Source organism: Artemia sp. Qi Xiang Cuo, chromosome 20, assembly GCF_049724085.1.
Source record: "Artemia sp. Qi Xiang Cuo chromosome 20, ASM4972408v1, whole genome shotgun sequence".
In the NCBI taxonomy this organism is placed as follows: Eukaryota; Metazoa; Arthropoda; class Branchiopoda; order Anostraca; family Artemiidae; genus Artemia; species Artemia sp. Qi Xiang Cuo.
The window spans coordinates 38,258,598-38,272,814 of record NC_142813.1 but is presented as its reverse complement, the minus strand read 5'-3'; positions in this window follow the sequence as shown (position 1 = coordinate 38,272,814).

Sequence of the window (14,217 nt, the reverse complement as noted above, 5' to 3'; positions counted from 1 at the left end):
TCAGAAAACTGAAGGACATCAAAATAATCGTATTTGTATTATGAGAAAAATATAAAATAATGTGTGTTGTTATTATTGTTGTAAATATTCATCGACTGCTATTGCATCGACTACTTCACCTCTGCGGAATCCTCTGCTTTTACATCGATACCTCTTCTCCTCCCTCAATTATCCAAAATTGATATAGTATGCAACCTCTAACTGCTTATAAAAGCTAATGTTAATTTTACAATCAAACAATCAAAACAATCAAATATCAAGTAAGGAACTTTAAAAAACGGAAATTTGATACCAATAGATACATCAAAAGAATCAAATTATTATGATGATACCAAATGTGTAAGGCTCGTTGAGTTAAATTTTACTCATCAAAGGGTAAGAGCCTAGGAAAACTTGCCTGATTTTGGAAAAGGGGCAAACGCCCCCTAAAAGTCAAATAACTTTAATGAAAATTCACACCATGAGATTCAGCGTATTAGAGAAACCTGCTGTAGAGGTTTCAAGGTCCTATCTGCAAACATGTGGAATTTTGAATTTTTTTTCTTTTTTATCAGAAGAAAGAGCACGGATGCGTGTTTATTTGTTGTTTGTTGTTTGTTTTTCCTCGGAGTGATTGTATCGACCCAGTCGTCCCAGAACATCGGCAAAGGGCTCATTCGAACGGAAGTCAAAAGTTCTAGTTCCCTTTTTAAGTGACCAAAAGACGACAACTTGGCCCCCTCCCATGCCCTTTCTCTCCCAAAATTGTCCGATCAAAATTTTGAGATAGCCATTTTGTTCAGCATATTGAAAAGTCCCCATAACTATGCCTTTGGGAATAATATGAACCACCACAGCTACAGGGGAAATTCCTTTAATTTAAAAAAGTTGTCCGTTGTTTACATATAGCGTTTGTCATTGGGAATTAAACATACATTTTTCGGGTATGTGTGTGTGTGGGGGGGGAGTAGGACTTATCCGCTGTTTTCTTATACTGGGAGGACCTTCCATAGGAAAGGAAGTTTCCAGAAAGTGGACTCTTCAGGGGACATTTACACTGGAGGAATTTACCAGAATTTCTATGCGAAATTCTTTTTATATGTCTTACTTTCTCTTTTCTGACTCAATTTTACGCTTGGAGATGCTAAGGGTAGTTATCCGAGGTGAATTTTCACCAGAATTGAATTTTATAGAGGATATTTCCGGAGGGAGGGGGAATTTTTTAGTGGAGGTGGAGCCAGATTTCCTTGAATACTTAAAAAACGGTCAGAAATTAAATAAGAAAACAAGTTTTTTCAACTGAAAGTAAGGAGCAACATTAAAACTTTCAACGAACAGAATTTAGTACGTATATGAGGGGATTTTCCTTTCCTAAAAATTTCGCTCTTTACGCTAAAGTTTGAGTTTTGCCCCATTTATTTAAGAACGACTCCTGAAACACAAGGGTCATTTAATTAGAACAATAAGAAGTTTTTTTTAAAGTATTAAAAAACTGTTGCGTGAAGAGCGAGGTGTAGAGGAGGGGGCATCCCGCCTCGTATACGTAATAATTTCTGCTCGTTGTAAGCTTTAATGTTGCTCCTTACTTTCAATTGAGAAAACTAGTTTTTTTTTATTTAATTGAGTTATTTAACTAGTTTTTTGTATATGAGTTTAATTTGTATGAAAAATAATATTAAATGCAATTTCCAGTTTTCTTTTAAGCTTTTTTTATTTTTAAAAATCTGAAATTTTTTCAGATTTTCCTTCTTAAGCAATCTTGTTTATAAATATTTCTGTTTATCATCTTGATTAGCTGCTTTGAGAAGAAAAAAAAGCCATATCCAAGGGGAGGCTGTTTGGTAGAGCCAGTAGTCTCCTTATCTTCATTTCGATATTTTATTTGTATTGTTTTTATTTTATCTGTTGAAGACAGTTTATGATTGCATACGACCAAAATATCCAGACATTTTTTTGTGGGTCAAATAAACGAATTTTCCCCATTGAATGGTACAAATAATAATTATATATACAAATATAATTATTATATTTTTTTATTCTTAAACCATTAACGAAACCACTAAGATGATTTACTGATGGCAAATGAAAAGTAGTATAAACCAGATGAAGACTCGCTCGATGAAATATTCCCCGACAAGGAGATATTTTAGCAGAAGACAACTTTGAATTTCACACTCTGTTACTAATGAGATCAGAATAAGCGAAAGAAAGAATATTTCTAAGAGAAATATTAACCCACTTCCGCTTTGTAGAGGAGTAATAAGTAATATTTTTCCTATCGCGTCTAGAAGACCCAGGGCCGAAAAATAGTCTGTCGTTTAGAAATTACTCCTCTTATATTAAATATGCAAAGCCGAATTTGAGGAAGTAGTATAGAATTTCGGTTATTACGGATAAGACCTCTTGACAAACACATATTTTTGAAGATAAATACTGCCTCTCCAACCTTCAAAGGGATGTTACAATGCATTCTATCCATTTGTATCCAACTTTATTTTCAATAAGTAGCATATCTAAAAGCTTCAAAAATAACTTTCCATAAACAATAGTTTTGCTTTTTAAGCAAAAATCCCCCCCCCGAAAAATGTCTGTATACTACCCAATTAAACACTATACGTAAACAATGTACAAATTTAATAATATAAAGACCTAAATCCAGTGACTCAGGGGGACCATGTTATTTCCAAAGGCACAGTTTAGGGACCTTCCAACTATGCTGAACAAATGGCTATCTAAAAAATTTTGTCAAAGAGTTTTGGGAAAAAAATGTGGGGGGGCGGGCTATTTTCCCTCCTGTCTTTTTGGTTAATTAAAAAGAGCAATATAAGTTTAAATTTCCGTTCAAATAAGAATAGTGACGCTAAAATGTTTTTAAATGGGCCCCTAGCCACTACTCTTTTCTTTCTTTGATGACTTAAGATGGCGAAGAACGTTAAATGTAACCCCCTCAGGGGAAGACGCAGGTGCATATTACGTAATAGGGAATGTTTTCTAAGAGACAAAGGTGCATGTTACCTAATTGGGGATGTTTTCTAAGAGATGCAGGGGGTTGTTACGTAATAGGGTTTGTTTACTTTTGGTTGTTACGTAATAGGGATAGTTTACTTCACGATTTCTTTGGCTGTTATTGAATAGAGTTTGATTTCTAAAAGATGCAGGATTACTTTTAGTTGTTACGTAATAGAGGTTTATTTGCTTCAAGATTTCTTTGGTTGTTACGTAATAGGGAATGTTTTCTTCAAGACATTTCAAGAAGTTTTAAAACATTTTTCTGCAAAACCTTTTTTCAAGACATATCAAGACCTTTTAAGACATCTTTATTCAAGACGATTTTTCAAGACATTTCAAGACATTTCAAGACGTGTTTTAAGACATTTTTCTTATAGACTTTTTCACGACGTTTCAAGACATATCAAGACGTTTTTAAACACATTTTCCTTCAAGAGGTCTTTCAAAACGTTTCAAGATATTTATAGACGTTTCTTAAAAATTCTTTGATTTAAGATATTTCAAGATGTTTTTTAAGACATTTTTCTTCAGGACATTTTTCAAGACCTTTCAAGACGTTTTTAAAGACATTTTTTCAAGACGATTTTTAAGACAGTTCTCTTCAAGACGTTTCTCAAGACGTTTCAAGACATTTCAAAACGTTTTTTAAAACACTTTTCTACAAGCCATTTTTCAAGATTTCTTTGGTTGTTACGTAATGGTGAATGTTTACTTATGATTGTTACGTAATAGGACTTTTTAGAGTCCAATAGTCAATTGGTGAATCCCCGCTTGTAACTGTGTAAGACATACGTGGGGTATTACATAATGACGATGGCATGTGGGTTGTTACATAACACTTCAAGAGATTTTTGCTTCGGCATCTCTTTTTTCTTTCAAGACGTTTTTTTCCTTGAGGATTTCATTTTCTTTCAATAAGTTTTTTTTCAATGCATTTCTTTTTTCTTATTGGGATTTCATTTGATTTCAAGATATTTTTCTCTGGGAAACTTTATAATCTAAAGATTTTTGTCTGTATTAAGATTCGAAAGAGATATCCCCTCAATGGAATAGAGTGCTAGACAGCTGGGCTATGAATCTAATATTATTATTCGACGAATTCTTTCTTCGTTACAACCTATTCGAGGCACGGTGAATTTCCTGTCCCGCTTACTAGAACAATTAAACTGACCACATGTTTCCGACCCTTTCCACACGAGAGCGCACAAGCAAATCAATGCTATTGATTTTTGCTCTATTAGATACACCTTCCTATTAAAGCATTAATAATCTTCACACGTAACCAATACAGGTCAAGTTAACAATTAAATTAGTAAGATATTATACAACGTTAGCTTTATATATTACATTGCTTAAATGATTACGTATTGAAGGATTCACCCTGGAACAATAAATCCAAAGAATGAAGCTTTTATGCTTAAGCATTTTATTAATAAAAAAATCATGAAATCCCAGAAAAAGTAGTTAAAACTCAACAATCGAAAAAACAAAATGTGAAAAAGCTTATAAAGGATAAAATATAAGCAAAAACAACCGTGAATTAAAGAAAGGCGAGGGAGTGGGGGCAATATCAACCAATTCCAGGGGAGAGGGGGAGAGTTGTTATTAGAGGTATATTTAAGCCATATTAAGAGGTATTTCTGAGAAGTCTTCATAAAAATGCATCGTTTCAGTTGCTCTATTAGACCCACCTGCATGAAAAAGAGACACCTTTTTGCATTCGGTTATTTTTAAAAGGTTATAATGAAAATATGCCACGTTTCTTTGAGCCAAGACTATGCATATTCATGCCACCGTGAATATATATAGCTGGCCAGCCCCCTAACAACCAATTCCAAAGGGGAGGATTGTTACTAGAGATAATTTTAAACCATATTAAGAGTTATTTTTGAGAGGTCTTAATGATAATGTCACGTTTCTTTGAGCCAAAACTATGCATATTCACGCCACCGTGAATATATATAGCTCACCCACCCCCTAACAACTAATTCTAAAGGGGAGGCTGGTTACTAAAGATAAATTTAAATCATATTAAGAGTCGTTTCTTTGAGGTATTAATTATAATTTACCCTTCATTTTAGCCCAAAAAATTCACATTAACGCTACCCCGACAATATGGGACTGGCCCACTCCCTAGCAACCAATTACAGAGGTGAGGCTGGTTGCTAGAGATAAAACTAAACAATATTAAGAATTATTTATGAGAGGTTCTAATGGAAATGCCACATTTCTTTTACTGGGTGTTAAATTTCAGTCCCCCCCCACCGCCGAAAAATTCTTTTAACGCCCCTCACCTTAAATTTAAGATATACAACACACCATGGATAACTCAAGGCACCAGCACCCTCCATCATTCCAAAGATATCTTTTAGATATTTTCATAATAAAAATATGATTTAAATCCAATGTTTTTTGTTTTTTCAAGCCAACCTCAACGTGATACACCATATCCATTCTTACCACCGTGCCACACTATAACTAGCCCTCTTGCAACCTTTAGCACTACCTAATCATTCCTAGGATATTTTCCAGATATTTTTTTGACACAAATCATGCATTAAATACATTGGTTCATGTTTTTGCAAACCATACCTCCTTGATACACCATGTAAGTTTAAACCACCCTGTCACGCTATTACTGGCCCTCTGGCACCCGCCTCATCATTCCTAAGACATTTTCAGATATTTTATTAATAAAAATCATGCATTAAATCCATTGGTTCATGTATTTGCAATTCACCCCCAACGCGATACACCATGTCAATTCACAAAACCAAGCGACACTATGACTGGTCCTCTTGCACCCCTCATTATTCTTAAGACATTTTCCAGATATTTTCCTTTTAAAAATCATGCATTAAATCCATTTGTTCATGTTTTTGATATTCAACTTCCGTGATACACCATGTCATTTCACGCTACCGTGCCACTCTGTGATTGGTCCTCTGGCACCCTCTGGTAACCGTCATAATTCCTAAGACATTTTTAGATATGTATTTGTTTTAATAAAGTAGTATCCGATTCAGCTTCCCCTGCTTCTGACCCGCCAATTGCAACGGTTCCACCTCCGATTCTGCTGGCTTCCAATCCGTTTCAACCGATACCAGTTCCCACTATGCTGGCTCCAATCCCAATTCCAAATCCAGCTCCGGTTGCGTCAGTTCCAGATTCCTGCTTCTGCGCTTCGACTTCAGAATTTCGATTCCGTCAATTCCCCTCCAAGTACCGCTGATTCTAAGATTTTTTATGCGACTGCCTCCACGGTAATCTATGGCTGGCAAATGGCATCCCTCTTGCACACATCACAACTAAGGGTTTTTCAACCTTTTCACCGCAAAAATAACTTTATAAACTAAAAATGACTTGCCATTTTATTGTTATATTGCAATGTTCCATGGCAATTCCAAGCCTGCAGCGCTCAATGGCTGAAGCACTAAACCCTCTGGCAACCATTATCACATATATGGCATTTTTTGGACATTTTCCTACAAAATTTCTGTTTACACTCAAATCGATCGTTTAAACTTAATGAAAAATCCCCAGTAACGTTTCTTCTAAAGTCTTCTGGCAATTGAGGTAAGCTTGGCACAGTGTAATAGCCTGATAACACCCTCCGGCCCACATCCTAAGATATCAAAAACTCTTATTACAAAATATATTATAGAAAAAAAACTTCTTACAAAGCAAAAAATAATTCTTACAAAACAATAAAACATCCTAAGAGATCACAAATTCTTCTTACAAAATATAAAATACTTCTTAGAAAACAAAAATAATTCACAAAGAATACAAAATACTTCTTAAGAAACAAAAATAATTCTTACAAAACGAAAATACATCCTAAGCAATCACAAACGGTTCTTACAAAATATATTATAGTTGTTATAAAACAAAAATACTTCTTATAAAACAAAATATAATTGTAACAAAACAAAAATATATCCGAAACAATCGCTAACTATTATTACAAGATAAAAAATACTTGTTGCAAAATATAAAATTCGTCTTACAAAAAAAAAATTATTTCCAACTAAAAATACATCCTAATAAGTCACAAATTCTTCTCACAAAATACAAAATACTTCTTATAAAACAGAAGATAATACGAAACAAAAATAGTTCTTAAAAAGCGAAAATACATTCTAAACAATCACAAACTGTTCTTAGAAAATACAAAGCTAATCTTTTTCAACGCAAAATACGTCTTACAAAAAAAATTCATACATACTAGAAAATACAATATAAAAGATCAAAAACTGTTCTTACATCATAAGAGATATTTCTTAAGAATCAAAAAGTAATTCTTACAAAGCGAAAGTTCATCCTAAATAATCACAAACGGTACTAACAAAATACAAAATACTTGTTACAAAACAAAAATACTTCTTACAAAGCAAAAAAATAATTCATACAAAACAAAATACCTCCTTAGAAATCACAAATTCTTATTACAAAATACTTCTTACAAGACAAAAATACTTCCTTGAAGATCACAAATTCATCATTCCTAAGACATTTTCAGATATTTTATTCATAAAAATCATGCATTAAATCCATTGATTCATGTATTTGCAATTCACCCCCAACGCGATACATCATGTAAATCCACAAAACCAAGCGACACTATGACTGGTTCTCTTGTGCCCCTCATTATTCTTAAGACATTTTCCAGATATTTTCCTTTTAAAAATCATGCATTAAATCCATTTGTTCATGTTTTTGATATTCAACTTCCGTGATACACCATGTCATTTCACGCTACCGTGCCACTCTGTGATTGGTCCTCTGGCACCCTCTGGTAACCGTCATAATTCCTAAGACATTTTTAGATATGTATTTGTTTTAATAAAGTAGTATCCGATTCAGCTTCCCCCGCTTCTGACCCGCCAATTGCAACGGTTCCACCTCCGATTCTGCTGGCTTCCAATCCGTTTCAACCGATACCAGTTCCCACTATGCCGGCTCCAATCCCAATTCCAAATCCAGCTCCGGTTGCGTCAGTTCCAGATTCCTGCTTCTGCCCTTCGACTTCAGAATTTCGATTCCGTCAATTCCCCTCCAAGTACCGCTCATTCTAAGATTTTTTATGCGGCTGTCTCCATGGTAATCTATGGCTGGAAAATGGCACCCCTCTGGCACACCTTATCAAAACTAAGAATTTTCAACCTTTTCACCACAAAAATAACTTTATAAACTAAAAATGACTTGCCATTTTATTGTTATATTGCAATGTTCCATGGCAATTCCAAGCCTGCAGCGCTCAATGGCTGAAGCACTAAACCCACTGGCAACCATTATCACATCTATGGCATTTTTCGGACATTTTCCTACAAAATTTCTGTTTACACTCAAATCGATCGTTTAAACTTAATGAAAAATCCCGAGTAACGTTTCTTCTAAAGTCTTCTGGCAATTGAGGTAAGCTTGGCACAGTGTAATAGCCTGATAACACCCTCCGGCCCACATCCTACGATATCAAAAACTCTTATTACAATATATATTATACAAAAAAAACTTCTTACAAAGCAAAAAATAATTCTTACAAAACAATAAAACATCCTAAGAGATCACAAATTCTTCTTACAAAATATAAAATACTTCTTAGAAAACAAAAATAATTCACAAAGAATACAAAATACTTCTCATGAAACAAATATAATTCTTACAAAACGAAAATACATCCTAAACAATCACAAACTGTTCTTAAAAAATACAAAATATTTGTTATAAAATAAAAATACTTCTTACAAAACAAAATATAATTCTTACAAAACAAAAATATATCCGAAACAATCGCTAACTATTATTACAAGATACAAAATACTTGTTGCAAAATATAAAATACGTCTTACAAAAAAAAATTATTACCAACTAAAAATACATCCTAATAAGTCACAAATTCATCTCAAACAATCACAAATTGTTCTTACAAAATACAAAATAGTTGTTATAAAATAAAAATACTTCTTATAAAACAAAAAATAATTCTAACAAAACAAAAATATATCCGAAACAATCGCTAACTATTATTACAAGATACAAAATACTTGTTGCAAAATATAAAATTCGTCTTACAAAAAAAATAATTATTACCAACTAAAAATACATCCTAATAAGTCGCAAATTCTTCTCACAAAATACAAAATACTTCTTATAAAACAGAAGATCATACGAAACAAAAATAATTCTTACAGAACGAAAATACATTTTAAACAATCACAAACTCTTCTTACAAAATACAAAATAATTGTTACAAAACAAAAAATACTTCTTACAAAACAAAAATAATTCATACAAAATAGAAAATACATCCTAAAAGATCACAAATTCTTATTACATCATAAGAGATACTTCTTAAGAAACAAAAAGTAATTCTTACCAAACAAAAGTTCATCCTAAATAATCACAAACTGTACTAACAAAATACAAAATACTTGTTACAAAACAAAACACTTCTTACAAAGCAAAAAAATAATTCATACAAAACAAAATAACTCCTTAGAAATCACAAATTCTTATTACAAAATACTTCTTACAAGACAAAAATACTTCCTTGAAGATCAAAAATTCTTCTTATAAAAACAAATTACTTCTTACAAAACAAAAAATGATACATAGAAAACAAAAATGTATCCGAAGAAATCACAAATTCTTCTTACAAAACAAAAACTATTTCCTGAAAAACAAAAAATAATTCTTACAAAACAAAAATACATCCTAAACAATAATAAATTCTTCTTACAAAATACTTCTTACAAAACAAAAAATAATTCTTACAAAATAAAAATACATCCTTCAAAATCAGAGATTGTTCTTACGAAATACAAATACTTGTTACAAAATAAAAAATACTTCCTGAAAAGCAAAAAATTAATTGATACAAAACAAAAATACATCCTAAGAGATCACAAATTCTTCTTACAATGTACAAAATACTTAATACGAAATAAAAAATAGATCCTATAGAACAAAAATACTTTCTAAAGAATCACAATCTGTTCTTAAAAAAATAAAAAATACTTATTACAAAATACTTCTTACAAAACGAAAAATAATTCTTACAAAACAAAAATACATCCTAATAAATCACAATTTCTTCTTACAAAATACGTCTTACAAAACAAAACATAGTTCTTACAAACCAAAATACATCCTAATAAAATCAGAGATTCTTCTTACAAAATACAAAATACTTCTTACAAAGCAAATATACTTCTTACAAAATAAAAATACATCCTAGGAAATCATAAATTCTTATTACAAAATACAAAATACTTCTTATGAAACAAAACTAATTCCTATAAAACCAAAATACATCCTAAGCAATCGCAAACTGTTATTAAAAAATACAAAATACTTGTTAAAAAACAAAAACTACTTCTCACAAAACAAAAGCAATTCTTACAAAATAAAAAAACAACCTCAAATATCACAAATTTTTCTTACAAAATATGCAAAAATATTTCTTAAAAAAAAAAAATTAATTCGTACAAATCAAAAATATATCCTAAAGAATCACAAATTCCTGTTACAAAACAAAAAATAGTTCTTAGGAAACAAAAATACATCCTAAAATCAGAAATTGTTCTTACAAAATGTCTTACAAAATACAACATACTTCTTATGAAACAAAACTAATTCCTATAAAACCAAAATACATCCTAAGCAATCGCAAACTGTTATTAAAAAATACAAAATACTTGTTAAAAAACAAAAAATACTTCTCACAAAACAAAAGCAATTCTTACAAAATAAAAAAAACAACCTAAAAGATCACAAATTTTTCTTACAAAATATGCAAAAATATTTCTTACAAAACAAAAAATAATTCGTACAAATCAAAAATATATCCTAAAGAATCACAAATTCCTGTTACAAAACAAAAAATAGTTCTTAGGAAACAAAAATACATCCTAAAATCAGGAATTGTTCTTACAAAATGTCACATTCCTACTGCTGCCATCCAACCATTTTCACTCATAGATGACGACACGTTTTGACTATCTCAAGCGTTTAGAGTTAGATACATACAAAATGGGAATTTATCAAGAATCAAATAACTGCATTCAAGTTAGGTTCATTTAGGTTCACTTAGCGTGGCCCGCTACGCTAAGTGAACATAAATGAACCTAACTTGAATGTATTTATTTGAATGCAGTTATATCAAGATTCAAATAACTGGATTCAAGTTAAGATTTATTTAGGTTCACTTAGCGTGGCCCGCTACACCAAGTGAACCTAAACAAACCTAATTTGAATACAGTTTTTTGAATCTTGATACATTCCTACCTCATATGTCTCTATATCTAAACACTTTATATAGTCGAAACGTGTCCTCATTTTTTAACTTTAATCTTTTAATTTTTCAACTTTAATAAATTAAAAATTATTAAAACTTTAAGGAATATATTTCAGTATATTTATACTAAACTGACAATCCATAGCCATTTTTTCAGTAGTGCAAATTATGTTCCGGTCTCGAGAAAGTATGGGGGTTGTCAAGGACATAATTTCCAGACCTTTCAACTGCACTGAACAAAATGGCTATCTCAAAATTTTTATTATATATTTTTGGGGAATTTATGAGCGTTGGGGACTTGTTACCCTCCATTCACTTTTGATTAATGAAAAGGGCACTATCCCTTTTAATTTCCAGTCGAATGAGCCTTTTTTGAAGTTTCTATGACAACAAATGACCATATAAAAATTTCTATCAGATGCACTACTGAAAAATACGAGGCTTGGGTGGGGAGGGTTGGAGATTAGCCCTACGAACACTCTGAATATTAAAAAGGGTACTAGAACTTCTGATTACAAATCCAACGAGCCCTTCCTCCCCCAAAGTTTCTACGATCACACTTTATATATATATATATATATATATATATATATATATATATATATATATATATATATATATATATATATATATATATATATATATATATATATATAATATATATATATATATATATATATATATATATATATATATATATATATATATATATATATATATATATATATATATATATATATATATATATATATATATATATATATATATATATATATATACCTTATATGTCCCCAGGACGTAACTTACGTTGCAGTACGGGCTGTGGGGGGCATCCTCAAATACATATTTTCCAGCCCTTTCAATTACGTTAAACAAAATGAGTATATCAAAATTTTGAATTGATGTGTTTTGGGAAATGGTGGGCGAGGGAATGAAGGGGGGTTAGTTGCCCTCTAATCACTTTTCGTCTATTAAAAAGAGCTCTAGCTCTTTCAATTTCCAATCGAATGATCTGTTCTTAAAGTTTTAACGACAACAAATGGCAATCTAAAAATTTCTATCATATGCATTTCAGGAAAATACGAGGTGTTTTGGGGGAGATATCCACTGTCCGATCACTCTTAATCTCAAAAAGGGCACTAAAACTTCTGATTAGCAATCCAATGAGCCCTCTCCGAAGTTCTCATGATCACCCTTTCTACATAAACCTTAAATGCCCCCTGGGCATAACTTACAACCCTTTCCTTGGGACTGTGGGGAGGGGGATGTCATCTTCAAATACATTATCTTCGGACCTTTCAACTACATTGAACAAAATGGCTATCACAAAATTTTGATTGAAATGTTGGGTGTGGGAGGTGGGTTACTTTCCCTCCAATGACTTTTGACAATTTAAAAGGACACTAGCTTTTTCAATTTCCAATCGAATGAGCCCCTTTTAAAACTCTCTACGACAAGCCCTTCGCTTAGGTACGAAGTACCCAGGCCTTAGACCAAAAAGTAATAATAATAGATAATACAATGTGCCTGCTTCGCTCTTTACTTAGGGGACAGTGTTGTGCTGCCTATGAAATCACAACCTGGAAAAAATAAGCCGAGAGGGATTGGTCAGAATTCAGAAATGTTCCGCAAATCCCTACAACATCAAATTTAGAAGAAGATTCCTCAATTAACTATATCAAATCAAAATATCCAGTAATTAGATGACGGTTCCGAGAATTAAGGCAAAGCGAATTGTCGCTTCCTATTTTATACGGTCTAATATACAAACTCTCACGGAGATGTTTAAAATTTGCAATAGGCAAATCATTACGACCAACTTTGAACTCCAAATGGTCCTCGATACGAAAAGGACTATTCAAAATCATGTTAAAGATTGAATATCATTCAACATCACGGAGGAAAAAAGAATTGACTTTCAACATAGCAAAGAATATGAAAACAGAAAAATAAACAAAACATATGAAAGACGAAAAAAACTAAATACAGAACAAAAAAGAAAAAGAAACACAGATGAAAAACTTATAACTGACAAATAAAACCGACATTTTTCCAAATTTTTGCACATAGGGCCTTGAAACCTCTGCAATATAGTTTTCTTATATCTTAAATCTCATGGTATGATTTTCCTTAAAATTCTTTGATTTTTAGGGAGTGTAACCCGTATTTTATAAATCAGACAAATTTCCTCAGGCTCATAGCCTTTTTGGGTAACACTAAACTTAATGAATCTTATATATTTGGAATCAGCTTAATAAGCCAATTCTTTTAAAATATACATTGGTATCAAAATTCCAATTTTTTGATATTCATTTACTATTGAACCGTGTCACCAGGGTTGCCACCGTCCGGGATTAATCCCTGTTTTCCGGGATTTTTTTGCAGTCCGGGATTTTTCATGTGTCCTGGATTTTCGGGATTTTTTGTAAAAAACCGGGATTTTTTGCTAAAAACCGGGATTTTTGCTAAAAACCCGGATTTTCAGATTAAAAAAAGATCTTCAACGATTTTGACTGATAGTCTACTATTTTTTTTCTGTACGATATCACGAATATTCTCTGGTTTTGTTTGTTCCCTCTGGATTTGCACTTGTACACTGGGGCAACGATTTTTTCGTTAGGGATTTGACTTTTGAAAATTCGACTCTAATGTATCGACGAGCGGCGAATTCAAAACAAAAACAGCGAGGATTTTCTTTTCTTGTCATTGTACTTAATTTTGCCCCATGTAATGACTCAGGGCAAAGTTAATCTCAGAAAAGGTAATTAAAAAGCGTACGGCATTATATCTATTCTGTTCAAAAGGATCCTTATTTCAGAAGGATGCTTTTGTAAGAATGATAGTTCTGCTGACCGCTTCTTGATTGGCGAGACTTTTGCTAAACAGAAAAGCAGGTATGGTAAAAGAGAAAGGGACATGTAAAGACGTGA